Below are 27,553 nucleotides of genomic sequence, written 5' to 3'. Positions count from 1 at the left end.
AAGTCCTTATCAGATATATGTTTGCAAGTATTTTACTCAATGCCTCATAGGTTGCCTTTTAAATTTTTTTATTGTTTCCTTTGCTGTGAAGATTTTTGGTTTGATGCAGACCCACATGTTTATTTATTTATTTATTTTTATTTTATTGATATGCCTTTGATGTCATACCAAGAAAAAGTTATTGCCAAGACCAACATCGAGTAGTTTTCATCTAAGTTTTCTACTAGAAACTTTATCTTCTCAGGCCTAATGTATAAGTATTTAATTTATTTTGGTTTAATTTTGTGTATGTAGTAAGATAAGGGTTTTTGTTTGTTTGTTTGTTTTTTTGAGATAGAGTTTCACTCTTGTTTCCCAGGCTATTTTAATTTTATTCTTTTAAATGTAGATGTGTAGTTTCCCAACCATTTATTGAAGAGACTACCTTTTTTCCATTGTGTATTTTTAGCTCCTTTGTTGACAATTAGCTGACTGTATATGCATAGATGTGTTTCTGGGATCTCTATTGTGTTTCACTGAACTATGTGTTTATTTTTATACCAATATTGTTTTAATTACTGTAACTTTGTAATATAATTTGAAATCAGTAAATGTGATGTCTCCAGTTTTGTTCTTCTTCAAAATTGCTTTGGCTATTTGGGATCTTTGATGATGGTATATGAATTTTAGATTTTTTTTCTACTTCTATTAAAATGTCATTAGAAAGGGATTGAATTCTATGAATCACTTCTGGCAGTATGGAGACATTAATGATATTAATTCTTCTAAGCCATGAACATGGAATATCTTTTCATTTATTTGTGTATAATTTAACTTCTTTCACCAATGTCTTAGTGTTTTCAGTGTATATATCTTTCTACTCTTTGGTTAAATGTATATGTAAGAATTATTGCTTGTGAAGCTATTGTAAATGGGATTTTTTTTCTTAAGTTTTTTAGATAGTTCATTGCTAATGCATAGAAAGGAAACATATTTTTTAAATGCTAATTTTCTATCCTGCAGATTTAAACAATGTGTTTATTCATTCTAAGAGTTTTTTAGTGAAGTACTTAAGATTTTCTACATTGATATAATTTGAAGATAATGTGGGTTCAGTTCCAGACCACCTAAATAAATTGAATATTGCACTAATATGAAGCACACAAAACTCTTTGTTTCCTAGTGCATATAAAATTTGTGTTAATATTACACTGTAGTCTAAGTGTGCAATAGCATTATGCCTATGAAACAATGTATATACCTTAATTTAAAAATACTTTGCCACTAAAAATTCCTAAGAATTTTAGCAAGTTTTGTAACAATTTTTCTTGTAGAGGGTTCAATGTTGATGGCTGCTGATTGATCAGAGTGGTGGTTACTGAAAGCTGAGGTGCCTGTGGAAATTTCTTAAAATAGGACAGCTATAAAGATTGCCACATTGATGCACCCTTTCTTTCATGAAAGATTTATCTGTAGTATGTGACTGATGTTAGTTAGCATGTTAACCACAGAACTTCTTTCAAATTTGGAAGCAATCCTTACAAGTTCTGCAGTTTCTTTACCAATTAAGTTTGTGTAACATTCTAAAGGTTTTAACTGTCATTTCAACAATGTTCATAGTATCTTCACCAGGTGTAAATTTCATATGAAGAAGCTAACTTCTCAGCTGAGCATGGTGGCTTAAGTCTGTAATTCCAGTACCTTTGAAAAGTTTTATATATGTATAAAGTGGTGGCTTTCAAATTATATCCATGTAGAAAATCCTAGAAAATGGTGGCTTAAGTCTGTAATTCCAGTACCTCTGAAAAGTTTTTTATATATATATATATATATAAGGGACTTATATATATATATTTATATATATATATTTATATATATATTTATATATATATTTATATATATATTTATATATATTTATATATATAAATACTTATATATATATTTATATATATATAAAAATATATATATATATATAAGTTGTGATGGCACATACCTGCAGTCCTAGCTACTCAAAAGGCTGAGGCAGCAGGACCACTTGAGCCTATGATTGTAACACTGTATACCAGCCTGGGCGATAGAAAAAGACATTGTATCTTTAAAAAGAAAAAAAAAGAAAGAAAGAAAGAATAAAGAAATCACTTTCTGTACTCATTCATAAAAAGCAATTCCTCATCTGTTCAAGTTTTATTGTGAAATTTTCACAATTCTGTCTCATCTTCAGGCTCCACTGGTAATTGTAGTTCTCTTGCTATTTCTACCACATCTATAGTTACTTTCTTCACTGAAGTCTTCAACCTTTCTAGATCAATCATAAGGGTCAAGTTCAAGTTCTTCAAAACTCCTGTTAATATTAATTATTTTGCCTCCTCCCATGAGTCACAAATGGTCTACATGACATGAAGAATAATAAATTTTTTCAGGAGATTTTCAATTTACTTAACCCAGCTCCACCAGAGGAATTACTATCTATGGCAGCTATAACCTTACAAAATGTAGTAGTTAAATAATAAGACTTGAAAGTCAAATTTAGTCCTTGATCCATGGGCTACTGAATGGATATTGTGTTAGTAGGCATGAAAACATTAATCTCCTGTATATCTCCATTAGAACTCTTGGATGATTAGGTGCATTGCCAATGAATTACAATATTTTGAAAGAGAGAGAGCTTAAGATATTCAGCAAACCATTTTGTAAACAAATGTGCTGTCATCCAAGCTTTTACTCCATTAGTAGAGCACAAGCAGAGTAGATTTAGCATACCTCTTAAGTGCCCTAGAATTTTTGGAATGGTAGATGATCAAGGACTTCAACTTAAAGCCACCAGCTGCATTAGCCCCTAACAAATGAGTCACCCTGTTCTTTGAAGCTTTGAAGACAGGCACTGACTTCTCCTCACTAGCTATGAAAGTCCTAAATGGCATATTCTTCCAATAGAATGCTGTTTCATCTACATTGAAAATTTGTTGCTTAGTGTAGCCACCTTCATCAGTGATCTTAGATTTTCAGGATAATTTGCTCCAGCTTTTACATCAGCACTTGCTGCTTCAACTTGCACTTTTATGTTATGGGGATGGATTCTTAAACTTGTTCAATCTCTGCTAGCTTCAAACTTTTCTCCTGCAGCATCCTCACCTTTCTCAGCATTCATAGACTTGAAGAGAGTTAAAGCTTTGCTCTAGATTAAGCTTTGGCTTAAGGGAATATTGTTGCTGGTTTGATCTATCCAGACCACTCAAACTTTCTTCATATTAACCATCAGTCTGCTGTACTTTCTTACCATTTATGTCTTCATTGGAGTAGCACTTTTAATTTCCTTAAGGGACTTTACCTTTGCATTCACAACTTGACTAACGTTGGCACAACAGCCCTAGTTTTGAGCATATCTTGGCTTTTGCCATGCCTTCCTCACTAATCTTACTTATATTTAGCTTTTGTTTGAAAATTAGAGATATGAGACTCTCTTTCAATTTAGGACTTAGAATCCATCATAGGGTTATGAATTGGCTTAATTTCTATATTTGTGTCTCTCAAGAAATATGGAGGTTTAAGAAGAGGGAGAGAGGCTGGGGAATGGACCAGTGAGTGATCGGTCAGAAGACACACACCATTTATGTATTATGTTTACTAATTTATATGAGTGCAACTCTTGGTGCCTCAGAACAATTAAAATAGTAACATCAAAGGTCACTGATCACAGATTACCACAACAGATGTATTAAGAATGAAAAAGTTTGAAATGTTACAAGAATTATCAAAATACGGAACAGAGATACAAATTGAGCACATGCTGTTAAAATAATGGTACCAATAAAGTTGTTAGATGCAATATTGTTAAAAATTTCCAATTTGTAAAAAATCTATTAAGCATAATAATGCAATAAAACAAGATATAGCTGTATACAAGATCATGTCATCAGCAAACAATTTACCTACTTTCTCTACAATTTATATTATTTATTTTTTTCTTGTTAATTGCTCTGGCTAAGAATTCTAGTACTACATTCAGTAGAAATGAGGAGAGTGGGCATTCTTGATTTGTTCCCAATCTTAGATAAAAAGCTTTTAATATCTTTGAGTGTGATCAAATTATTTTTTGTATCCACTGAGATTATTATTTTATTTTATTTTAAGATGCAGTTTCACTTTTGTTGCCCAGACTGGAGTGCAATGGCAAATTTGGTTACCTCAGCTCACTGCAACCTCTGCCTCCTGGGTTCAAGAGATTCTCCTGACTCAGCCTCCTGAGTAGCTGGGATTATAGGTATATGCCACCACACCCAGTTAATTTTGTATTTTTAGTAGAGACAGAGTTTCTCCATGTTGGTCAGGGTAGTCTCAAACTCCCAACCTCAGGTGAGCCACCTGCCTCGGCCTCCCAAAGTGCTGGGATTACAGGCATGAGCCACTGCACCTGACCAGTCACGTTATTTTTATCCTTTGTTCTATTTATGTGGTATATTGTATTTATTAATTTGCATATATTCAAAGATCCTTGCAACCCAAAAATATATCTCATTTCATCATAGTTTATGGTTTTTTTTAAATGTTGTTGAACTAAGTGTGTTAGTATTTTGTTGAGAAGTTTTGTATCTCTGTTCAATCAGGGCTATTGGCCTGTAATTTCATTTTCTTTTGGTATCCTTTTCTGTCTTTGGTATCAAGGTAACACTGATCTTGTAGAAAGAGTTTGGAAGTACAACCTATTCAATTTTTTGAAGAGTTTGAAAACGATTGTTGTTATTTTTTCTTTAAATGTTTAGTGTAATGTAGTTGTGAGGTCATCTGTTCCTGGGCTTTTATTTCTTGGGAGATTTTTTATTACTAATTCAATAACTTCACTCACTATTGATTTTTTCAGATTTTTTATTTTGTCATGGTTCAGTCTCAGTAGGTTGTTTGTTTCTAGCAATTTATACATTTCTTCTTGGTTGTACAATTTATTGGCATTTATTTGTTCATAGTAACCTCTTATGATTCTTTGTATTTATGGTGTATCAATTATAATGTCTTCTTCATTTATAATTTTATTTGGGTTTTCTCTCTTTTTCTCAGTTAATCTAGCTGCAGGCTTTTCAATTTTGTTTCTTTTTAAAAAATCAACTCTTAATTTCATTACCTTCTATTGTTTTTCTAGTCTCTAATTTTTTTTCCTCTAATCTTCATTGTTTCCTTCCTTCTGCTAACTTTAATGTTATTCTTCTTTTTTAGCTCCTTGAAGTATAAACTTATTTATTTGAGATATTTCTTTATTTAATATATAATTTCTTGCTATAGATTTTCTTCTTGAAACTGATTTTCATATATCCTATATTTGTGTGTGTGTGTTTGTGTACATCTTTCTATCTTCATTTATCTGAAGATTTTTTTATTTCTTTTTTGATTTATTTTACGGTTTATTGATTGTTCAGAGGTGTATTGCTTAATTTCCACATATTTATGAATTTTCCAATTTTTCCCCTGCTATAGATATTTAATTTCATACCATCATGGTTGAAAATGATGTTTGATATGATTTCTATCTTTTAAATTTTGTTCAGACTTGTTCTGTGGCCTAGCATATGACTTGTCCTAGAGAATATGCCTGTGCATTTGAGGAGAATGTGTATTCTGGTACTGTTGGATGGGTGCTTGTATATGTCTGTTAAAATTAGTTGATTTATTCAAGTTTGCTCTTTTAGTATTGATTTTCATCTGAATGATCTATCCATCATTCAAACTAAGGTATTGAATTTCCCTACTATTGTATGTTTGTCTCTTTCCCCTTCAACTGTATTAATACTTGCTTTATGTATTTAGGTCCATTTATATTTGCAATTGTTATATCTTGTTGATAAATTGACCCTCATTATTATATAAGAAGCATCATTTTCCCTTGTAACAGATGTTTACTTAAAGCCTATTTTGTCTAACTATAGTCACCACTGCTCTCTTTTACTTACCCTTTGTATGTAATATCTTTTCCTATCCATTCACTGTTAGCATGTGTGCTCATTTATGCCTGAGGTTGCAATTTTTTGAATTTTTGCACTCAGACCTTGGTGATGACTTTAGCAGTTGGATATAAGTAACTCCCATGTGCTTAGCATTCCAATAATGGAACACTAGGCATAAGGGGGTTGCTTAATGCCATTTATACCTAGTGTTCCATTATTGGAATGCTAAGCTAAAGTGGGTCTCTTGTAGGTAGCATATAATTGGATCTTCTTTTGTTAAACCATTCTTCCAATCTTTGTCATTAATTGGAAAATTTAATCTATTTCCATTTAAAGATATGTTGATAGATAAGGACCTATTGTCATTTTGTTAATTGTTTTCTGACCGATTTGTAATTCCTTTTGTTCTTTTCTCTTCTTTTGTTGTCTTTCTTTGTTATTTGATAATTTTCTATAATGGTATGCTTTCATTCATTTCTCTCTATCTTTTGTGTACCTACTACAGGTTTTCCTTTGTAATTACCATAAGGCTTAATTAAACATATCATAGTTACAACAGTCTCTTTTAAGATGATCTAAACTTTATTTTAATCACATACAAAAACTCTACACTTTTACTCCCTTCCTCACATTTCATGTTATTTATATCACAATTGATAGTTTTTAATATTGTGTATCCATTAAAAATATTACAAATGTAATACATTCATCTTTTATCTTTTGTAATAGTAGTTTTGTATTAGAGTTAAAAGCGATTCACATACCACCATTAACAGTATTAAAGTATTCTGAATTTGGCTATGTACTCATCTTAACCAGTGCATTTTACATCTTCATTTGCTTTCATGTTGCTCATTAGCACCCTTTCATTTCAACTGGAATAACATTCTTTTGCATTTCTTGTAAAGTTATACTAGTAATGATGAATTCCCTCAGCTTCTGTTTACATGGGAAAGTCTTTATCTCTCCATTTCTGAAGAACACATTTTCTTGATAGAGTATTCTTGATTGGCATGTTTTTGTTGTTGTTGTTTGCTTGCATTTGTTTGGTTTTGTTTTTCAGGACTTTGAACATATTATCCCAATCTACCCTAGACTGTACGGTTCCTGCTGAGAAATCCACTGATAGTCCTGTGGAGATTCCCTTGTGTGTGATGAGGTGTTTTTTCTTTCACTACTTTAAAAATTCTCTTTGTCTTTTGACAATTTTAATATGATGTATCTCAAATATAATATATCTTACTAATCAACCCACTTGGTGTTCTTTAGTATTCATAGGTCTGGCTGTTCATTTCCCTCTCCAGTTTGGAAATTTCTGTTTTTATTTCTTTAAATAAGCTTTCTTTCTTTTTTTTTTTTCTCTTTCTCTGCTCCTTCTAAAATCTTCATATCATGTATATTGCTTTTTTTGATGTTGCTCTGTAAGTACCATATAATTTATTCACCTTTTAAATTTATTTTTTATTTTTGTTTCTCTGACTGGATAATGTCAGATAAACTGTCTTCTCTTTTGCTGATTCTTTCTTCTGCTTGATGAAATCTGCTGCTGACGCTTTCTATTGTTTCTTCCACTTTAGAAATTTATGTCTCTTATGAAGTCTTTAATCTTCATAACATTTCTTTATATTTTTATTTTTTTATTTTAATGTGGAACTACTGGCAATACAACTAATAAGTTTTCTTTACCTCTGCTTTTAAGATTTTTCACTTTGACTTTGGTTACTGTAGTTTTATTATGATGTACTTAAATGTAAATTTCTTTGTACTTATGCTGCTATGGTTTGCAAATTCTCTTGAATTTGATTTTGAGTGTTTTTATTAGATTTTGTTAAATTCTTAGTCTGTAGCTCTTTAAATATCCTTTTTGCCCTATTATTTTTCTCTCTGAGTTCTTCCTGAGATTTCATTTGGACATTTTGTCATGCCTCATTTTTTGCATTTATAGATCTCTCTTCATGTTTCAATCTACCTATTTTCTGTCCTATATTTTAGTTCACTATTAATGGGTTCTGTTGCAACCACACTGCCACTAACTCATATAAAATAATTATTTTAACTCTCGAATTTCCAGTGGTCTCTTATTATACATTACAGTTCTGCAGTGAAATTTTCTGTTTTCTTGAACGTGTTAACCATACTTGTTGTTGTTTTAAGTGCCTGACTGGTTACTTCAAATTTTGGAGTTATACATCTGACATTTTATTACATTATGTCTCTGTTCTTTTTCTTTTTTTCCTACTGACTTTTTGTCATGTGGTATTTTATTCTGTCATGCTTGATATGTATTATTATCGTTTTTAAAAAATATTGAGGCTTTGGGTAATTTATATTACTCCAGATTTAATTTAATTTTCCTCTGACAGACCGCCTTGGGAAGACCACCTTTATTTAATTAGTAATTGAATGTCTTGAGATTTTGTTTCAGACTTTTTGAGGTCTGGCCTACTTCCAGTTTACTCATCCCAGGAAAGGAACCATTTAGGGTCTCAACTAAACGTCTATGCTATTTTCAAGATCCATTCTCTGTGGTAGACTGTTGAGAAATGCTGAGTGTATGATAAAATTATATTGTTTGCTAAGAAGAACAATGGCAAGGAAAACCTAGTCCTCCTCCCCCAAGTGGAAAACTACTTGGGGCATTCTAAAGTAGCAAGACAGTATGTGTATATCATACACCGGTTAAAACAATTCTTTAAGCACGGGGTATGTGACCTGCTCCTGGGGCTCCCTCATGGAGAATACTTTCTGGTTTGTCCTTGATCAGTGGTAAACAGACACCAGCTGCCTACCTAGTTTATCTTGGTTCTATGAGAAAACACAGGACACCTGCTGTTAATAAAAGTCACCTGTTCAGAGGGAATAAATCCGTGTTTCAGCGTCTACATAAGGCCCTCAGCCCAGAATGCTGTCAGTCCCTGAGGCTTTCAGCTCAGCTCAGAAGGCTGTTGGCCCTCGAATAGTCCCACTTTGCTGTTCTATCTGGGTTTCTGTCTGCTTCTTAATACTTTCAGTGCCTCCTGGGGTGGGGGTTCTCTACGACCAAGCTGGTCTCAATAGTAGACCCTAAAATGAGCTTTCTTTCTCTGCCTTTCTCTGTCTCAAGTACCTTGAGAGTCCTGAAAAGTTTCCTTAGTTTCTTAATCTCTTAAATTCTATTTGATTTCTCAGGCTCTTAGAAATTGGCAGATGCAAGAGAAAACTTCGTGCAGAGTGTGGGGTTCACTTTTCTATGATATTTTTCCCTCCAGGACTTTGGATCCTCAATTCCAAAACTAAGTTCAATATGTGGGTTAAGTGAATAACAAGTATAATGCAATTTTAAGTCACATATCAGTCAGAGTCAAGTATGGAAAGCAGAATGAATGACAGGTAGTTCAGTGGAAGGAACTTAATAGCAGAACTAGTTACCACAGACGCTGTAAGCATCACAAAGCCAAATAGGTTATGGGAGAGCAAACCATCTATCAGCCACAGCTGAAAGCTGTTTCTGCTGATAAGACTAGAACAATGTGAGGAGGTATTTACAGAGGCCAAAGGTCAGTTCTACCAGGTGGAAACCAGAATCAGACCAGAGGCTCACAAAAAAAGTAGCATTCGTACAGGAGATGAAGCCATGCCCCCAAAAAGAAGAAGAAAGCCTCTGATTCTCCCCTACTTCTGCTTGCCATTCACCAACCAATGCTCCCTTTTGGATACACTTAACTTGTAGGTGGGAAAAGAGCCTGAGAAATGCAGGGTCAGTCTTCTTCGTGTAGATCAGAATGACAGTAAATGTACCTAGGAACAAAGGCATATGACTGGAAAGTCCCTTTGGAGCCAGATACTAGGGCAGGAAAACTAATAGAGCTGACAAGACTCCAGGTATCATTAACTTTATTCACTGATTGCAAATATTTTCATATTAGATAAAACATGAAGTCAAAGAAAAAAATATATGGTTTTGCTGGTTCAAAGATTTTCCTAAATAATTACAAAACACCTCTGAAGTGAGAAATTATTTCACAGCAGCTAATGCAGTGGGACCTTACCAAGGCACTTTAAAATAGAATGGAATGCAATAAGATAGAACAGAGTATCAGTGGCATCACAAGATGGAGGGATTTTGAGAGATAGTATCTGCTCAGAAAGTTTTAAAACTCAGCTGTGTAGGTGAGTTATTTAAAGTTGGTTTCATTTCACTGAAGAGGAAGCAGACAAGAATAATTTTATTTAAGAATAGCAAGTCAAGACCTTTTAAAGAACAGAGAAAGAGGAAAGAAGATTAAATGCTCTTAGAAAAAATTCTAAAGTGGCAAGTGAAATGCAAATTTTAAATGTTCCCCAGCTAGTCAATAAATCCTTACAAATGGGTGGATTGTTCATCATAATTGGAATAAGCCCTTGAACTTTGATTTTCATTAGTCTGGTTACATGCTGTTTAAAAAATCTTTAAATTTAGGTCATCCCCTGTGTTGTAAAACATCTGACAGAAGAAATAAATTACCTCCTCACAGGCTCATCTCCTTTCCCTTAATTTTCCTCCCTCCATTCAAAATGAAGATAACAATGACCCCCTCACTGGGTCTTCATCAAGTGTTTTTGGCTGGGATAAGAGTCTCTAGTCAAAAGAAGGGTTTAATTTCTGAGAAGCCAATTTTGGTTGTTTTGATTAGGCAATTCTGTGACAAAAGAACTAGGTATTACATCTGAGTGGAGCCAGCTGTGTTTCCTTTGTTCGCTGCTGAGCTGGTTAGGAAAGCGTGGCAGGGAACTGATGACCTGGCAGATGGGAGATGGATGGGCAAGGAGGGCAGAGCACTCTCCTTTCAGCCAAAATTGCGATTGCTCCTATTACTAACAAGGGGGTTCATTTTGATATTTTACTAGTATTGAAAGATTTGTCAGCTAGGACCACTTTGGGTAAGAAAGAGAAAAGCCAAATAGGGCTTCTGAAGAGGATGTATTGACTTCCAGTTCTCAAAAGCTTGGAGGGACTCATGTCAGACACAGATTGATTAGAAAGTCTGAGAAATCCACCAGGATTTAGTTTCTCCCACCCTATGTTTTCACTTGGCTCTGTTCCTCATGGCCTTCATGCTTAGACGAGCTGGATAACCTCCTGCTCACAGCAGGTGGTTCTCCAGATGAAACAGCTTTGGCACACACATTCTTTCTTGGTCTCAGCCAGTGGAGTGGAAAACAAGGGTCCTTTTCCAAGGACTTCTTCCAAATCTTTTGAACCAGTCAATGTAACCTGGTGACTAGCTTTGACAGAGGTCACATCCTTCACAGAAGTCCATGCAAAGCATATGTGTTGTGAATGAAGGAGTGAGAGTCTTTCAGAGGGAATTGAAGCTGTTAACAAAGAGACAGCATGGAATGGGAGGTCGTCAAACACAGACATGGCAAAAATGATTATCTACTTTATATGCTCTACGTACTTAGCCATGCTGTAACGTCTTCCTTCTACTAAACAGATTTTTGTTTTCATAACTTTTTCTTGCTTCATCTTTGAATGGATTATATAGCTTCGAGAAAAGTATGGAGAATGTTTCCGTAAGCAATATTTTGCCCCAAAAGGAAGGGAATAAGAGCTTTACCATACATCGCCAGCTACTATGGCTTTCATTTTAAAACATTTATTTGCTTTGCAGTCAAATGTCCTACCCCCAAGCTATGCAGAGGTAATGCTAATGTTAATTAGCTTGATTTAGCCATTTCATAACATATACATATTTAAAAACATTTACACAATAAATATAGATGACTTTGTCAACCAATCAATAAATAAGTTAATTTGCTGTATTTAAGACATACAAATATTAAAACAATACATTGAATATCTGTGCAGTCACAATCTGTTAAGGAATAAAACATTGTCAACAAACTAAATGCCCCTTTGGAAATTTCCCAAATAATTTTCCTTTCCCAGAAAAACAGTATCTTGAATTTAGTGTTTTTCATTCCTATGTCTTTAGTCATATTTTAACTAGAACTTATATGAACCTCTAAGAAACATGCAGTATTATTTTGTACGTCTTTCATACATACATATAGTCATATATATTTTCCAACTCTTTTTCTCAACTATATTTGATATCTGTATGTCTGCTTTCTTCATTGTGCTATTGTGTTGTATTCCATTTTTTGATGTTTGAATATATCATAATTATTCATTCTCCAGATGAACATTTACATTGGCTCCAGTTCCTACTGTTAAGAATAATCTTATTGTAAGTGTTTTTCTACATGTTGCTGGCATAAATGTTCAAGAATACCCTATGGGTATATGCCAGCTCAGAGGATTTGTGCAATATAAATTTTATTAGTGATTGTCAAACTAAAAGAGATCGTATCAATTTACACATTGACCAGCAAAGTATAAATGTCTTCATATCTCCATATCTTTGCCAACATATATCATCAGAATTTTAAAATTTTTTCCAGCCTGATTACTGTGAAATTTGTGGTTTTAAAGTGAATTTCCATGGTTACTAATGACAAAGCGTTTTGTCTTATCTGTATTGACAATTCAAATTTCTTCTGTGAGTTTTCTGTTTACATCTTTGCTGATCTCCTCATGCCCTGGGTTATTTGATTTCTTAGTGCTCAGTAGAATTTTGTATTCTCCTTATTTATCAGGTCTTTTTTTGATGGAGGGCAGTGTTAAATGTGTTGCAAATATCCTTTTGCTTAGTTTTTAAATTGTCATTGAGTATATTTCTTAATAAACAGAAAATTTAATTATCATTTTATGAAAACTAATTTACATTTATGATTTATGCTCTTTGTAACCAAATAAAGAAGAAATCCTACCTTACCTTGAGTTCAATAAGATGTTGCTGTAAATGTCTGCTGGGCTTTCCTCATTGCTGGGAAGTGTCACAGTGATACTTCCATAGAAGAAGGAAGCCCATCTCAGAGACAGATGGCTGGAAATCTCTTATTTTAAATCTCTTCCAAACAAGTAACCTACACCAAGAAAGAATGCTACAACTGGCCAGGCGCGGTGGCTCAAGCCTGTAATCCCAGCACTTTGGGAGGCCGAGGCGGGTGGATCACGAGGTCAAGAGATCGAGACCATCCTGGTCAACATGGTGAAACCCCGTCTCTACTAATACAAAAAATTAGCTGGGCATGGTGGCACCTGCCTGTAATCCCAGCTACTCAGGAGGCTGAGGCAGGAGAATTGACTGAACCCAGGAGGCGGAGGTTGCGGTGAGCCGAGATCGTGCCATTGCACTCCAGCCTGGGTAACAAGCGAAACTCCGTCTCCAAAAAAAAAAAAAAAAAAAAAAAAAAAGAATGCTACAACCTTTAACAGCTGCAGCTCTTGCTGATTCCCTTGGTACCTGGGTACAAGACCCCAGTCCCCTCAGAACACTTTCTCATCTTTTCAGTTTACACTTCCAGTTCTGTCTAAGCCAAGGATTTTTTTCCCTCTGTGGTTCTTCTTCTTACATCTGCCTTCTTACCAACTGGACAGGCACTTGTACCCTGGTTTTTCTTGCTCCCAAAATTCAGTTTGTCAATGGAGATGAAGGTCTCCTTGTTCCCCTTGGGGTCCCGACATGACACAAGCAGTTCATTCCATTGATCCTCTTACTTGTAGGGTTAGGAGTTAGTTACTACTGCGCTCGGCCCAGGCATAGCAGGCCTTACCACTTCAGTCATCACCTTCCCTAGCCTCTCTAATGATTTCTCTGCTAGGATTGCATAATTAACTCAATCACTATCCCTTCTTGAAGCTCAAGTAAATTCCCTAGCTGTAGTTGTCCTCCAAAACCAGAGGTCTCGATTTACTGACTGCTGAAAAAGAGGATCTTAGCCTATTCCTAAATGAAGAATGCTGTTTTTACGTAAACCAGTCTGGCCTCGTATATGATGCTATCAACAAATTAAAAGACAGAGCCCAAAAGCTCACTAATCAGGCAAATGGTTTTTCTGGACATGGCTGGACACTCTGACTGGGAGTCATAGTTCTTCCAATCCTTAGTCCACTGATACTATCTCTTCTTATTTGGACCCTGTGTTTTCTGATTAATCTCTCAATTCCTATAAAATCGCATACAAGTGATAACTAATCAGTCAATACAACAAATGCTCCTTCTAACTTTGCCCTGACATCTTCCAGCAGCCTAAATTCTTTCCCATATTTAGGTTTCCGTGCCGCCCCAATCCTGCTCAAGGGAGCCCTGAGAAACATTGCCCCATCACCCTTCTTTGCTGCCCTTCCTGATACTCCACTGCCCTTCACTCTTCATTTCTTTTTCCTTTATATTGCTAATATAAAAAGACAGGAATGTAAGGTCTTTTAGGCTGGCTGACAGTGCCATGGATGCCATGATAACCTCTGTGACCTGCACAGACACTCCAGATGAGTTCCTGGAAAATCTAAAGTAACTGGAAAACCATGAAAAGAGGAAGAAATAATCAACCCCTGTGGTGCCTACTTAACTTTGAGACATTCTCTATTGTTTCTTATTCCCACCCTAATTGATAAGTCTATTGGACTTTGTAACTGACCTTAGTCAACCTCGTGACTCCACACCCTATGACCCCCTCCCAGCTTGCAAACCTAGGACCCTTTCCCGGCTTGCAAAAAATTGCCCTAAGCTGTAACTTTCCACTGCCTACTCCAAACCTATAAAACCAACTCCTATCCCACCACCCTTGGCTGACGCCCATTTTGGCCTCAGCCTGCCTGCATCCAGGTGAATAAATAGCCATGTTGCTCATACACACACACCAAAAAAACTGATTTTCTTTGAAAGATCTTTTATCCTCTGTTGGATGCCTGTGAGATCTTGAAAAACAGGCATGCCCCATCTCAACTGCATATATGCAACTGAAGGGTAGATGGTGAAGGCTTGAATGCAGGTTCAAACACCTGCAAACTTATTCCTGAATTGTTTGTGCATCTTTTTCACAGGCCCCCACACATCCACCCCATGTCCAGCACAGCCTGGTCTGTGCTACTGAGGGAAAACTCTTGAGCAGCTGATACTCCTCTGTGTGATCTGCTGACCCTGCTTAATGAGGGAGGAGGCCCTTAAGTTAAGCATCTAAGACCATCCCCCCCTTGACTTATGCACTGCATTTCAATAGAAGAAGTAAAGGCTGGCAGACTGGGCAGGCACCACGTTAATCACCCTCCTATAGATTGCAGGCAGGGCGTGGAGAAATCTTTCCGGAAGGCATTGTTTTTACTTAAACAAGATCAATTGTTTTTACTTAAACTCCATAGCCCAAGACCCTTTCACATGTAAATTCTAGAATTGTAAGCCCAAGACCCTTTCACATCTACTTTCTAAAGCTGTAAACCCAAGACCATGTCACCTGTAATATCTAGAGTTGTAAGTCTTTATAAAGGCAGAGATTTCCTTTGTTAGCTGAGCTTGGCTGTTAGGCAGCTATGATGCCTTGCTCCCAGCTGAATAAATCACCCCTTCCTTCCTAGTTCAGTGTCTGAGAGATCTGTTGCTTGCAGCCACTCTTGCTTCACTTAAGATTAGGAAACTCTCTGTCTCCCTCCTCCCCACCCCCACCATCACCTTCTTCCCTACTCATGAGCAGCTTCATTTTAGTATTGGGTTTGGGTTTTATTTTATTCTCTCCTTCTCTTTCTCTGCTGTGAGATTTACCTTATCAAGAAAATAGAGAAAGTAATGGAAGGTAACTTTTTCAAGTTTGAGAAATATTTTCATCTTCCAAGCAGAAAAGCATTCTGATATGAAACTTGTCAGATGGTCACATTTAGCCCTGACAGAATTTTGGGATCACTGTACCTTAAGAATTTTTCTCCAGCATTGGTATTTACTAGTTCTCATGGTCATCTGAGGCATGGGGAATAATAAAGTAAAGAAAAAAGTTACTTTGGCTATCAGAAACTAGGATTTATTGTCACCTAATTTAAGCCTGCCAACATAGAGGAGCAAACCCTGTGGTGTGCCAGTCTTAGAGGAGACTGGGAATTAGGCTCTTTGTTAAACTGCAATAAAAGCTCCATTCTCCTCTTAACTTTCCCTCTCTCATCACTGTAACAGCTCATGTCTCATAGTAAGTAATCAGCTCCCCTGTTGTCTCAATCCACTTTGCACCACCAATCAATCTGAATGATCCAGGTGCCTCTGCAGGTTACCTAACACTTCCACATGTGCTCTATGTTTCCAAGGACAAGCATGCTTGCATTTGTAAATGCCCTCTGAGTGGACAGAGAGCAAAGTTAAAATGTTTAGAGTGGGGTCAGGGGGAGAACATAATCTGATGTGATAGTAAAATGTCCCTCTGTGCAATAGCACTTGGCATTTCAGTTTTTTTAGTTCAATTTATGTTTCCCTCATGACTTTAAAAAAATATTTACACTAAATTGAGTGATATCACCATGCCTTCTTTCATAATTCAAACAGCTAATTTTATAAATGGTCATGTATCAAGCAGTTATATATTTTTCCCACTTTAACATCAGGATGAACAATATTATATTGAGCTATTGTTGTAACCGAGCGAGCGCGAAATCACCACTGAGACAAAAACTAAGCCAAATTACAGGGTCTTTATTGCCGGCGGCTGCGGAGGACTCGCGTCTCTCTAACCCACTGCCCCAAAAGGAGGATGTCAAGACCTTTTATGCCCATAAACCACCTCCTGGGCAGGGGTGAGAGCGAGGGTCTTCTGACATTCTGAGGGCCAGGGGACTTTGGACACTCTGTAAACCACCTCCTGGGTAGGGGTGAGGGTGAGGGGCTTCGGACATTCTGAGTGCCAGGAGACTTTGGACATTCCAATTGTTACTTAAGTGGTTCACAGAAGTAAAGATAAGCGTTAGTTTACACATTGTCTGGGTAGGGTGGAAGTTACAGACCTTAATTACTTATTACAAGTTGCAGGGGCCAAGATGGCGTGGGTTTGGACTGCTGGCCCGTCATATTAGGGTTACAGAGAGCAGTTTCAATGGAAAGCTGAGGTATGGTCGAGGTTTGCAGTTTATGGGGCAATTACCATCTCACACTGTCATACCCTTCTTTTTCCATTTCCTGTTCCCCCTGCTAGTTTTCCCCTTAAGTTAACAATTTCTATTGAAATAAGTAATGTGGTGAAGGGGTCGGGGAGGGGTTGTGATAATTAATTTTACATGTCAACTTGACTGGGCCATAGATGACCAGATTTTTGGTTAACTATTATTCTGGGTGTTTCTGTGAAGGTTTTCTTGGATGAGATTAATATTTAATTAGACAGACTGAATAAAATAGATGATCCTCTCTTATGTGGGTGGACCTCATCTAATCAGCTGATGGTCTAAATAGACAAAAAGGTTAACTCCACGGGAAGGGGAGACTTTTCCTGCCTAACAGTCTCTGAGCTAGGACATCCTTTTTATATATGAAGTAAAATACCAGCTCTTCTTGGGTCTTGAGCCTGCTGGCTTTCATACTGAAACTTGCACTATCAGCTCTCCTGACTCTCCAGCTTGTCAACTCCATATTTTGAGACTTGTCAGCCTTCTCAATTATTTGAACCAATTTCTTATAATGTGCACGCACACACACACACACACACACACACCCCTCTTGGTTCTGTTTCTTAGTAGAACCCTGAGTAATACAAGGGTGTTGTCATTCAAAGCTCAAAACTCAAAGCTCAAAGCTCAAAGTGAGATATGGGGGTCTCTTAGAACTTGAAGAAAATTGTACTTACTTTAAAGGCTATTACCCTTTTTAAAAAAATGAAAGGATTGAAAAACTCCAAAAAAATCTTTCAAAAATTCTCTACCTTTCATGCTGGCTATCCAAGGCAATTCATTTTATTCTGATCATGCACTTTCTTTTTCTCTTTCTCAGCTTTAGGAAGACAGATACTCACCTCCCTGGGACAGTCTTTGTTTAGTTCTTTGGATCTTTGTCACCATTAGTCTGACCTTTCCCTTTGCAAAAAGCAGCATGCATTGGCTGCTGGGGAGGAGCTGGTCACAGGTAAAAAAGGCCACACTAGCTACTGTTACATCCAGGGAGACAGCTGATGTGAGTATTGTTCTCTAAAACAGTGTTCTCTCTGTAATAATTACCAAGACCACAAAACCTTCTGTCTGGGATGAAGACATAGTTCACAGTCACCTTCATCTCAGCCACTGGATAAGACAATGGTTTTCCTCTGGGACATATCTGGAATCAATCAGCACAAGGAGAGCATACAGCATGATGCTGGGTAGTGGATGTACGAGGGATTAAAGAACAATGAGATTGGAGAGAGGGACTGAGGAAAACTCCTGACAAACTGATTCTTACTTAGTCTGCTCAATACTTCAGCAAACTACATCCTCCAGATGATCTTCTGTGTCAAGATGGAAGAAGAGCATTTGAGCTCTAAAAGAGAACATTCGGGATTCTACCTACACAAGGTCCAGTACTGGTCCTTGTGCCTGGTACGGATCTTCTGAGACATGTGCAGCTTTCATGAGCTAAGTTAACAACCAGGATCACAGACTAAGAGAAAACTTTTTGTTGATGAATTAGTCCACTTGTATTTAAGGAAATTGTCACCATTGTTTTTTGTAGTGTTTTTTCCAATGTTGTTCAGCAGGTCCTAGAGGGCCAATTGTTTGTGCACTGTAGTCTTAAAACAAAAACAGAATATTTCCTGGAGTCAGGTAACTCTAATGTAGAGTCAGCAAGTTGAAAAGGGGTCCCAGGTGTGTTCCTCCTGAAGTAGTTTCCCTTTGTTCACTTGAAACTTTCTGACTTTACACCCTTTTATTGGTCTCAGCTTTCAGGAAGCTTGGTTTCAACAATTTGCACTCTGACTCTGCTATTTTACTTAAGGAAACAAAACTTTGCAGAATTTCCTATTTTGAAAGGAATCAACATTCTATTAAAACAAAGACAAAAATTTCAACATGGAATCTAGATCTTTGGATTCGATCTCATGGGTATCTTCTTCTCTATGGGACCTTTTCCTTCCATTCATACTTCTCCTCTCTCTTGTGGGCTCCAAGGAAATGTCACTTCCCATATGTTGCTTTCAACTATTTCCATATGTTGCTGGCCCAACTATTGAGCAATTGAGCACATTTGTGTAAACCTAACCCCTACGCATATGAGACAACACTGAATTTACAACAAAACTTGGTAAAAATTAAAAGTGATAAAATGAAGAAAAAAGGAACATAGAAAAGATACAAAGCAAAGAAGTCTTTCAACTTTCATTTTTCATTCAGTCTTTTATTATAAGCATATTTTGAGAACCCACTAAATGCCAGGACCTGGAGACACAATAATGCACAGTACACAAGTTCCTGACTTCACAGAGCTTAATGTCTGGCAGAAGTTTGGGTTTATAGGGCAGAAGTGGTGAGTCTCTCGTAGTGCATTGCTTCTAGAGATCTAAATTCCTCTTCACTTCCATATCCTCTTCAAGCACAAACAAACGAAAAGTTCAGGCAGAAAATGTGTCTAAATCCAAGAGCTCATGACTCTGATTCTCTTCTGTGGTCTTTCCATTAGTCCTCACCATTTATCATTGTGAACTGCAGAGCTTCCTAAAACTGGGGCTTTATATGTCTAGAAAGCAGGAGGACTGTTCCACATGTCAGCTGCAAATTTAGAGCTTTATCATTAACTCAATAGATACTTAGAATCAGAATCACTAGCAGTTAGTAAAAGAGATGTTTTGGTTCTGTGAAAGGAAGACTCGAGGTTAGAAAGAACAGGAGATAATTAGGTCTTGGGGGAAACAGGTAGTTAGACTCAGAACCAATTCTTGCTTTTTTTCTTTCATTGTGCATGTGCACATGCAGGTGTTATGATATAAAAGACACTTTTTTTTTATAAATTCTTTTTTTTAATTTATTATACTTTATATTCTGGGGTACATGTGCAGATCATGCAGTTCGTTACATAGGTATATACGTACCATGGTGTTGGTTTGCTGCATCCATTCCCCATCATCTACATTACGTATTTCTCCTAATGCTAAAAAATAATTTATAAAAGAGGGAAAAACAAAACAAAACAAGTGCAAGACTGCAACCTGAGGAGGGCGGGGGAAGACACTGATGGTGACCATGTGCATTTTCTTATTACGTATTGTAAACTGAAATTATAGATTTAAAATTGTATAAACTATTTTTTAAAGATGTAATCTGAAAACTGACTACTTCATTTGGAGGGGCACACTTTCCTCTATCATAATATCTACACAAGCTTTTCTTTATAAATATCTAAGACATTCCATGTATTCAAAACCATGAGAAGACTGGGAATTGAGAGCTACGAGATGATTTAACTTCAAGCACTGAGACAAGTAGAAAATGGTTTATTTTAGTTCACGCTTTAACAAGACAGTTCTCAGAGTACCAATAAGAAGCCTTAGAGAGAAGATCATCATGGGAAATGACAACGGGAAGAACTGACTTATTACCTGACTTTACAGAACAGGTTATAATTCCCATATCTCAAAATATGTGGATGTTTGTTCCTTCCAAATCTGGCCCCAGGTACAGCTCATTCCCCCACTTCAGAGGGTGCAAGCCATAAGACAGTGGCTTCCACATAGTGTTAAGCCTGCAGGCACATAGAATGAAAACACGAAGGAGGCTTGGCAGCTTCCATGTAGATTTCAGAGGACGTATGGGAAACACTGGGTACCCAGGCAGAAGCAGGCATGGAGTCCCCAAAGCAAAGCTCTACTAGGATAGTGCCAAGGGGAAAGGTGGGGTTGGAGCCCCCACACAAAGTCCTTACCAGGGCGCTACCTACTGGAGCTGTGGGAAGGGGCCATTGCCCTCCAGATCCCAGAATGGTAGACCCATGTCAACTTGTAACCTCTGCTTAGAAAAGCCCACAGACACTCAACTCCAACCACAAGAGTAGCCACAAAGGATGCATCCTGCAAAGCCACAGGAGCAGGGCTTCCCAAGGCCTTGGGAGCCCACCTCTCACACCGTGATGCAAGACATTGAGACAAAGATTATATTGTAGCTTTAAGATTGAATGACTGCCCTGCTGGGTTTAGGACTTGTGTGGGATGTGTTACCCCTTTATTTTGGCCAATTTCTCCCATTTAGAATGGGAATGTTTACCCAATGCCTATACTGCCATTGTATCTTGAAAGTAAATAACTTGGTTTTGATTGTCAGGGTTCACAGGTGAAAGAAATGTGCCTTCAGTCTCAGGTGAGACTTTGAATTTTTGTCTTTGAGTTAATACTGGAACAAGTTAAGACTTTGGGGAACTATCAGAAAGGAATAATTGAATTTTGCCACGTGAGAAGAACATGAAATTTAGGGGTCCAGTGGCAGACTAATATGGTTTGGATGTTTGCCCCCTCCAAGTCTCATGTTGAAATGTGACTCCCAATGTTGGAGGTTGGGCCTTGTGGGAGTGAGTGGATCCTTAAAGCAATTCCCTCATGAATGTCTTGACACCATCTCCTTGGTGACGAGCGATTCTCACTCTGAATTCAGACAAGGTCTGCTTGTTTGAATGAGCATGTTACCTCTTCCTCGCTCTTGCTCCCTCTCTCTCAAGAGAAAGAGGAAGAGGTACATGTTCCTGCTTCATCTTCCACCATGAGTGGCATCTTCCTGAGGCCCTCACCACGAGCAGATTCTGGCACCATGCAGCTTATACAGTACACAGAATGACAGGCCAATTAAATTTCTTATCTTTATAAATTACTCAGCCTTGGGTATTTTCTTGTAGCAAAGCAAGAATGGGCTAATATACCCTGTCTACTTTCTTGGAGTCTTCAGGCAGGCCAATCTCCCTTTGTAAAAGCATGGTGAAAGTGCAGTGAATTTGTAATTTGAGATAATAGTATTATAGTACTAAATGAGAGAGATGAATGAGGTATCTGCTCTGCAGGGGGCTCAGCACCAATCTTTCTGTCCATTTCTCAATGATCTCTATCTAATGGGTAATTTAAAGAGATATCTATTTTTCCACCTCCTACCAGGCCAGGAGAGTTCTTCTATTGATATGGTACCAGCAGTATGTGCTACAGCAGATTGCAGATGATTCAGAATAGCAAAGGGGTGAAGATTCCCTGAGTGAACTGTGGAAGAGGAAACATTGCATAACAAATAATTATTTTCTTTATTTTATTGTGTTTGTATATTTTTAACTTCTTTTGACTTTTAGGTTTAGTGGTACACACGAAGGTTACAAGGGTAAATGTGTGTCATGGAGGTTTGTTATACCTATTATATCATCACCCAATATTAAGCCTAGCACCCAATAAGTTATCTTTTCTGCTCCTCTCCCTCCTCTAACCCTGCCACCTCAAGCAGACTCCAGCATCTGTTGTTTTCTTCTTTGTGATTGTAAGTTTTTATTTTTTAGCTCTGACTTATAAGTGAGAACATGCGGTGTTGATTTTCTCTTCCTGCATTAGCTTCCTAAGGATTATAGCCTCCAGTTCCATCCCTGTTCCCACAAAAGACATTATCTCATTTTTTATGGCTGCATACTATTCAGTGGTATATATGTACCACATTTTCTTTATCCAATCTGTCATTGATGAGCATTTGGGTTGATTTCCTGTCTTCACTGTTGTGAACAGTGTTGCAATGAACATTTACATGCATGTATTTCTATGATAGAATGAGTTACATTTCTCTGGTGTATACTCAGAAATGGGACCGCTTGGTTGAATGAAAGTTCTGCTTTCAGCTCTTTGAAGAATAACCATACTGCTTTCCACAATGGTTGAACTAATTTATACTCCCACAACAGTGTATAAGTGTTCCTTTTTCTCTACAACCTTGACAGTATGTTATTTTTTGGAGTTTTATTTATTTTTTACACAAAAATGCTTTTTTTTTTTAACCTTTTTTAAGGCTTGTTCTCACCTCAAAGGTATTAGTGGCCAATTCTACTGTTACTTATTAAAGTAATAATAATAATGATTAATAATAATAATGTAGAGTCTTAGGATAAATACCTATCTGATCCTTCAAGATTCTATTTGTATGAACATAATCATATGGTCCTAATTATGGAACAGAACAGAGGAAAGAATAATTTGTGCCCTTCAGAGCATTGTTCTTTACAAATCTGGGGTGTGGGAAGCCTCCTTCAAGTTTTCTGTCCCATTTCCCACCCTAGATGTCTATTGGGTATTCACTAAAATGAAGAAGAGCACTTTTACACTTATCTGTGAAAATGGGGGAAGAATTAAGTGAAAAACTTGCACTAGATGTTTCCTTTTTATTATTATTATTATGCTTTAAGTTCTGGGGTACATGTGCAGATCATGCAGGATTGTTACATAGGTATGCACATGCCATGGTGGTTTGCTGCATCCATCCCCCCGTCATCTACATTAGGTATTTCTCCTAATGTTATCCCTCCACAATCTCCCTACCCAATGCTATCCCTCCCATGGCCCTATTACCCCTCAACAGGCCTCAGTGTGTGATGTCCCCCTCCCTGTGTCCATGTGTTCTCATTGTTTAACACCCACTTATGAGTGAGAACATGCAGTGTTTGGTTTTCTGTTCTTGTGTCAGCTTGCTGAGAATGATGGTTTCCAGATTCATCCATGTCCCTGCAAAAGACATTAACTCATCCTATTTTATGGCTGCATAGTATTCCATGGTGTATATGTGCCACATTTTCTTTATCCAGTCTATCATTGATGGGCATTTGGGTTGGTTCCAAGTCTTTGCTATTTTAAACAGTGCCACAATGAACACACATGTGCATGTTTCTTTATAAGAGAATGATTTATAATCCTTTAAGAATATACTCAGTAATGGGATTGCTGGGTCAAATGATATTTCTATTTCTAGATCCTTGAGAAATCGCCACACTGTCTTCCACAATGGTTGAACTAATTTACACTCCTACCAACAGTGTAAAAGCATTCTGGTTTCTCCACATACTTTCTAGTATCTGTCATCTCCAGATTTTTTAATGATGCCATTCTAAATGGCATGAGATAGTGTCTCAATGTGGTTTTGATTTGCAGTGATGATGAGCTTTTTTTAATATGTTTGTTGACTGCATAAATGTCTTCTTTTGAAAAGTGCCTGTTCATATCCTTTGCTTACTTTTTGATGGGGTTGTTTTTTTCTTGTAAATTTGTTTAAGTTCTTTGCAGATTCTGGATATTAGCCCTTTGTCAGATGGGTAGATTGCAAAATTTTTTCCTATTCTGTTGGTTGCTAGTTCACTCTAATTCTTGTGCTGTGCAGAAGCTCTTAAGTTTAATTAGATCCCATTTTTCTATTTTGGCTTTTGTTGCCATTGCTTTTGGTGTCTTAGTTATGAAGTCCTTGCCTATGCCTGTGTCCTGAATGGTATTGCCTAGGTTTTCTTCTAGGGTTTTTATGATGTTAGGTCTTATGTTTAAATTTTTAATCCATCTGGAGTTAATTTTTATATAAGGTCATTTTTAATTCTATTTATTTGGGTCTTCTCTGTTTTCTTCGTTATTCTAGCCAGTGGTCTATGTTTCCTTTGTTTGTTTTTGTTTTGTTTTTTGTTTTGTTTTGTTTTGTTTTCAGAAAACCAACACCTGGGTTCATTGATCTTTTGAATGCTTTTTCATGTCTCAATTTTCTTCGGTTCTGCTCTGATTTTTGTTATTTCTCATCTTCTTCAAGCTTTGGGGTTTATTTTCTCTTGCTTCTTAATTATTTTAGTTGTGAAGTTATGTTGTTAATTTGAGCTCTTTCTAACTTTTTGATTTGCATTTAGTGGTTTAAATTTTACTCTTAACACTGCCTAAGCTGTGTCTCAGAAATTCTGGAATGTTGTGTATTTGTTCTCATTAGTTTCATAGAATTTCTTAATTTCTGCCATAATTGCATTATTTAACCTACATTCATTAAGAAGCATGTTTAATTTCCATGTAATTTCATGCTTTTTAGCAATTTTTATAGTCTTGACTTCTGTTTTTATTGTGCAGTTGTCCAAGGAGTGTTTGGTATAATTTTGGTTCTTTCACATTTGTTTAGGATTGCTTTTTGTCTAATTATGTGGTTAATTTTAGAGCATGTGCCATGTGGCAATGAGAAAATGTATGTTATATTGTTTTGGGTTAGAGAGTTCTGTAAAGGTCTGTCAGATCCGTTTGGTCCAATTTTGAGTTTAAGTCTCAAATATCTGCTAATTTTCTGCCTTGGTGGTGTCTAATACTGTCAGTGGAGCATTAAAGTCTTCCATTATTATTATGTGTCAGTCTGTGTCTTTTTTAGGACTCTAAAAAGTTTATTTCTGAATCTGAGTGCTCCAATATTGGATGCATATATGAGATAGTTAGGTCTTTAATTGAATCCTTACCATTATGTAATGCCATTCATTGTCTCTTTTGATCATTGTTGGTTTGAAATCTGTTTTGTCTGAAATTAGGATTGCAACCACTGCCTTTTTTCTGTTTTCCATTTGCTTGGTAGATTTTCCTCCATTCTTTTATTTTGAGGCTATGAGTGTTATTATGTGTGAGATGGGTCTCTTGAAGATGGCATACTATTGGGTTTTGCTTTTATAACCAGCTTGCTACTCTATGCCTTTTCAGTGGGAGCATTTAGTCTGTTTACATTCAAAGTTACTACTGATGTGTGGGTTTGATCCTGTCCTTGTGCTGCTAGCTGGTTATTATGCTGGCTTGTTTGTGTGGTTGCTTTACAGTGACACTGCTGTGTGTGTTTAAGTGTGTATTAGCTGGTAGCAGTCATTCCTTTCTATATTTAGTGCTCCATTCGAGATCTCTTGTAAGGCAGGTCTGGTGGCAATATATTACTTCAACATTTGCTTATCTGAAAAAAAGTTTATTTCTCCTTCACTTAGGAAGCCTAGTTTGGCTGGATATGAAATACTTGGTTAAAGATTTTTTTCTTTAAGAGTGTTGAATATAAGTCCCATCTCTTCTGGCTTGGAGGGTTTCTGCTGAGAGGTCTGCTGTTAGCCTGATGGGGTTTCCTTTATAAGTGACCTGCCCTTTCTCTCTAGTTGTTTTAACATTCTTTCTTTCATATCTACTTTGGAAAATCTGACAATGATGTGTCTTGGGAATTATCTTCTTGTGTCGACTCTTGCAGGCGTTCTCTCTATATATATACATATTTTTTTGAAATTGAGTGTTGGCCTCTCTAGCAATGTGGGGAAATTTTCATGGATGGTACACTGAAAAACATTTTTCAAGCTGTTTTCTTTATTTCTCTTGCTTTCAAGGATAACAATGATTCATAGATTTGGTCTTTTTACATAGTCCCATACTTCTTGGAGATTTTGTTCCCTTCTTTTTACTCTTTTTTCTTTATTTTTATCTGTCTTATTTCACAGAACAATCTTCAAGTTCTAATATTCTTTCCTCAGCTTGGTTTATTCTGCTGTTAATACCTGTGATTGCACTGTGAAATTCTTGTGTTGGGTTATTCAACTCTGTCAGACATATTAGACTCTTTTTTATACTGGCTATGTTATGTGCATGCAAATTGACTCCAGAAAAATGAAAATAGAAAGCTGGCTTAATGATGCATTTTGTATCAGTCAGTGTCCCTATATGAAATAAATAGCATATTCTGGATTATTTTGAAGGTTTCCTAACAAATGAAGTATTCACAAATATGTGAGCTGGAATTGCAAGAGATAATGCAGTGACCTGGGATTAGTAGTAGGGAAACTGGTATAGCCAGTAGGCCCGAAAGGAAGAAGAGAGACAGTGGTTATCAGACCCAAGATGGAGAGAACCATGGAGAAAAAGCCTCCTTGAGAAAAACAGAGCCGTCATTTAAAGAATCCAAGTGGTCTCGGTAATCTTTGCAGTAAATTTCAAGGATTGATTTCCCGATATTATTCTCTTCTCCCTCTACCTTCTGATTTCCAGCTAGGGTTCCCCAACCCATAGGAAGACATGAGCATTGTATACAACAGCTTTCCAAGGCAGAGAATAGGATGGAGAAGAAAGTAACCAGAAAGCAACCAGAAAAACACATGTGTACAAACAATTATCAATATAAATATACATCACAACTGCCTAGCTTATTAAGATCTATAAGAAATGCTATGAGAGATTTGAACAAAACTTTATGAATTAGAGCAGAAGCATACTTGTGCTTTCAATCAAATCTTTCTTAGAATGTCTTCTCCAAAGAAAATTATTTCTCCTGCATTGCCAGAGGGTTAGTAAGACCAGTTTTCAGCATGGCAAACAAAATACAGTGATACACAGCTTCTGAGAACCCTTGATACACAGTTGCTGAGACTTGTTACCAGACTGCCTGTGAGCCTTTGCTTGTCCCTCCCAGCCCAGCCCTGCCAGACTCTAAATCTCTCCCTGACCGAAGTGATGTTCTAATCCAAACAAGTCCTCCCTTGGACTAGTGAGTGAGTTCACTCCCAATCTTTCCTCTCCTATATTCACCAGAAGGCTTACAGTGTGATGCCTCCTACCTAGTCCTTGAGAACAATATTTGAACCAACTAACCACTCATTTGAGCATTAGAAAATGGCATTTACTGTTAAATATCTAAGACATTATAATATATGGTTTGCTATGGAGCATCTGGGGTATGGTGGGAGATGGGGCAGAAATTGAAAGATAGAGACAGGCCTGAGTGCCAGGAATGCAGACCTTATATCTTGAGAGCGAAGGGAAGTCAGTGAAGTGATGTGGTCAGACATGGATTAGAAAGATCATTCTGGCTGCCATACAGAAGG

This window comes from Aotus nancymaae, unplaced genomic scaffold, assembly GCF_030222135.1.
Source record: "Aotus nancymaae isolate 86718 unplaced genomic scaffold, 86718_ANA_hifiasm-v0.15.2.pri h1tg000010l, whole genome shotgun sequence".
In the NCBI taxonomy this organism is placed as follows: domain Eukaryota; kingdom Metazoa; phylum Chordata; class Mammalia; order Primates; family Aotidae; genus Aotus; species Aotus nancymaae.
Note: the sequence above shows the minus strand (reverse complement) of the source record.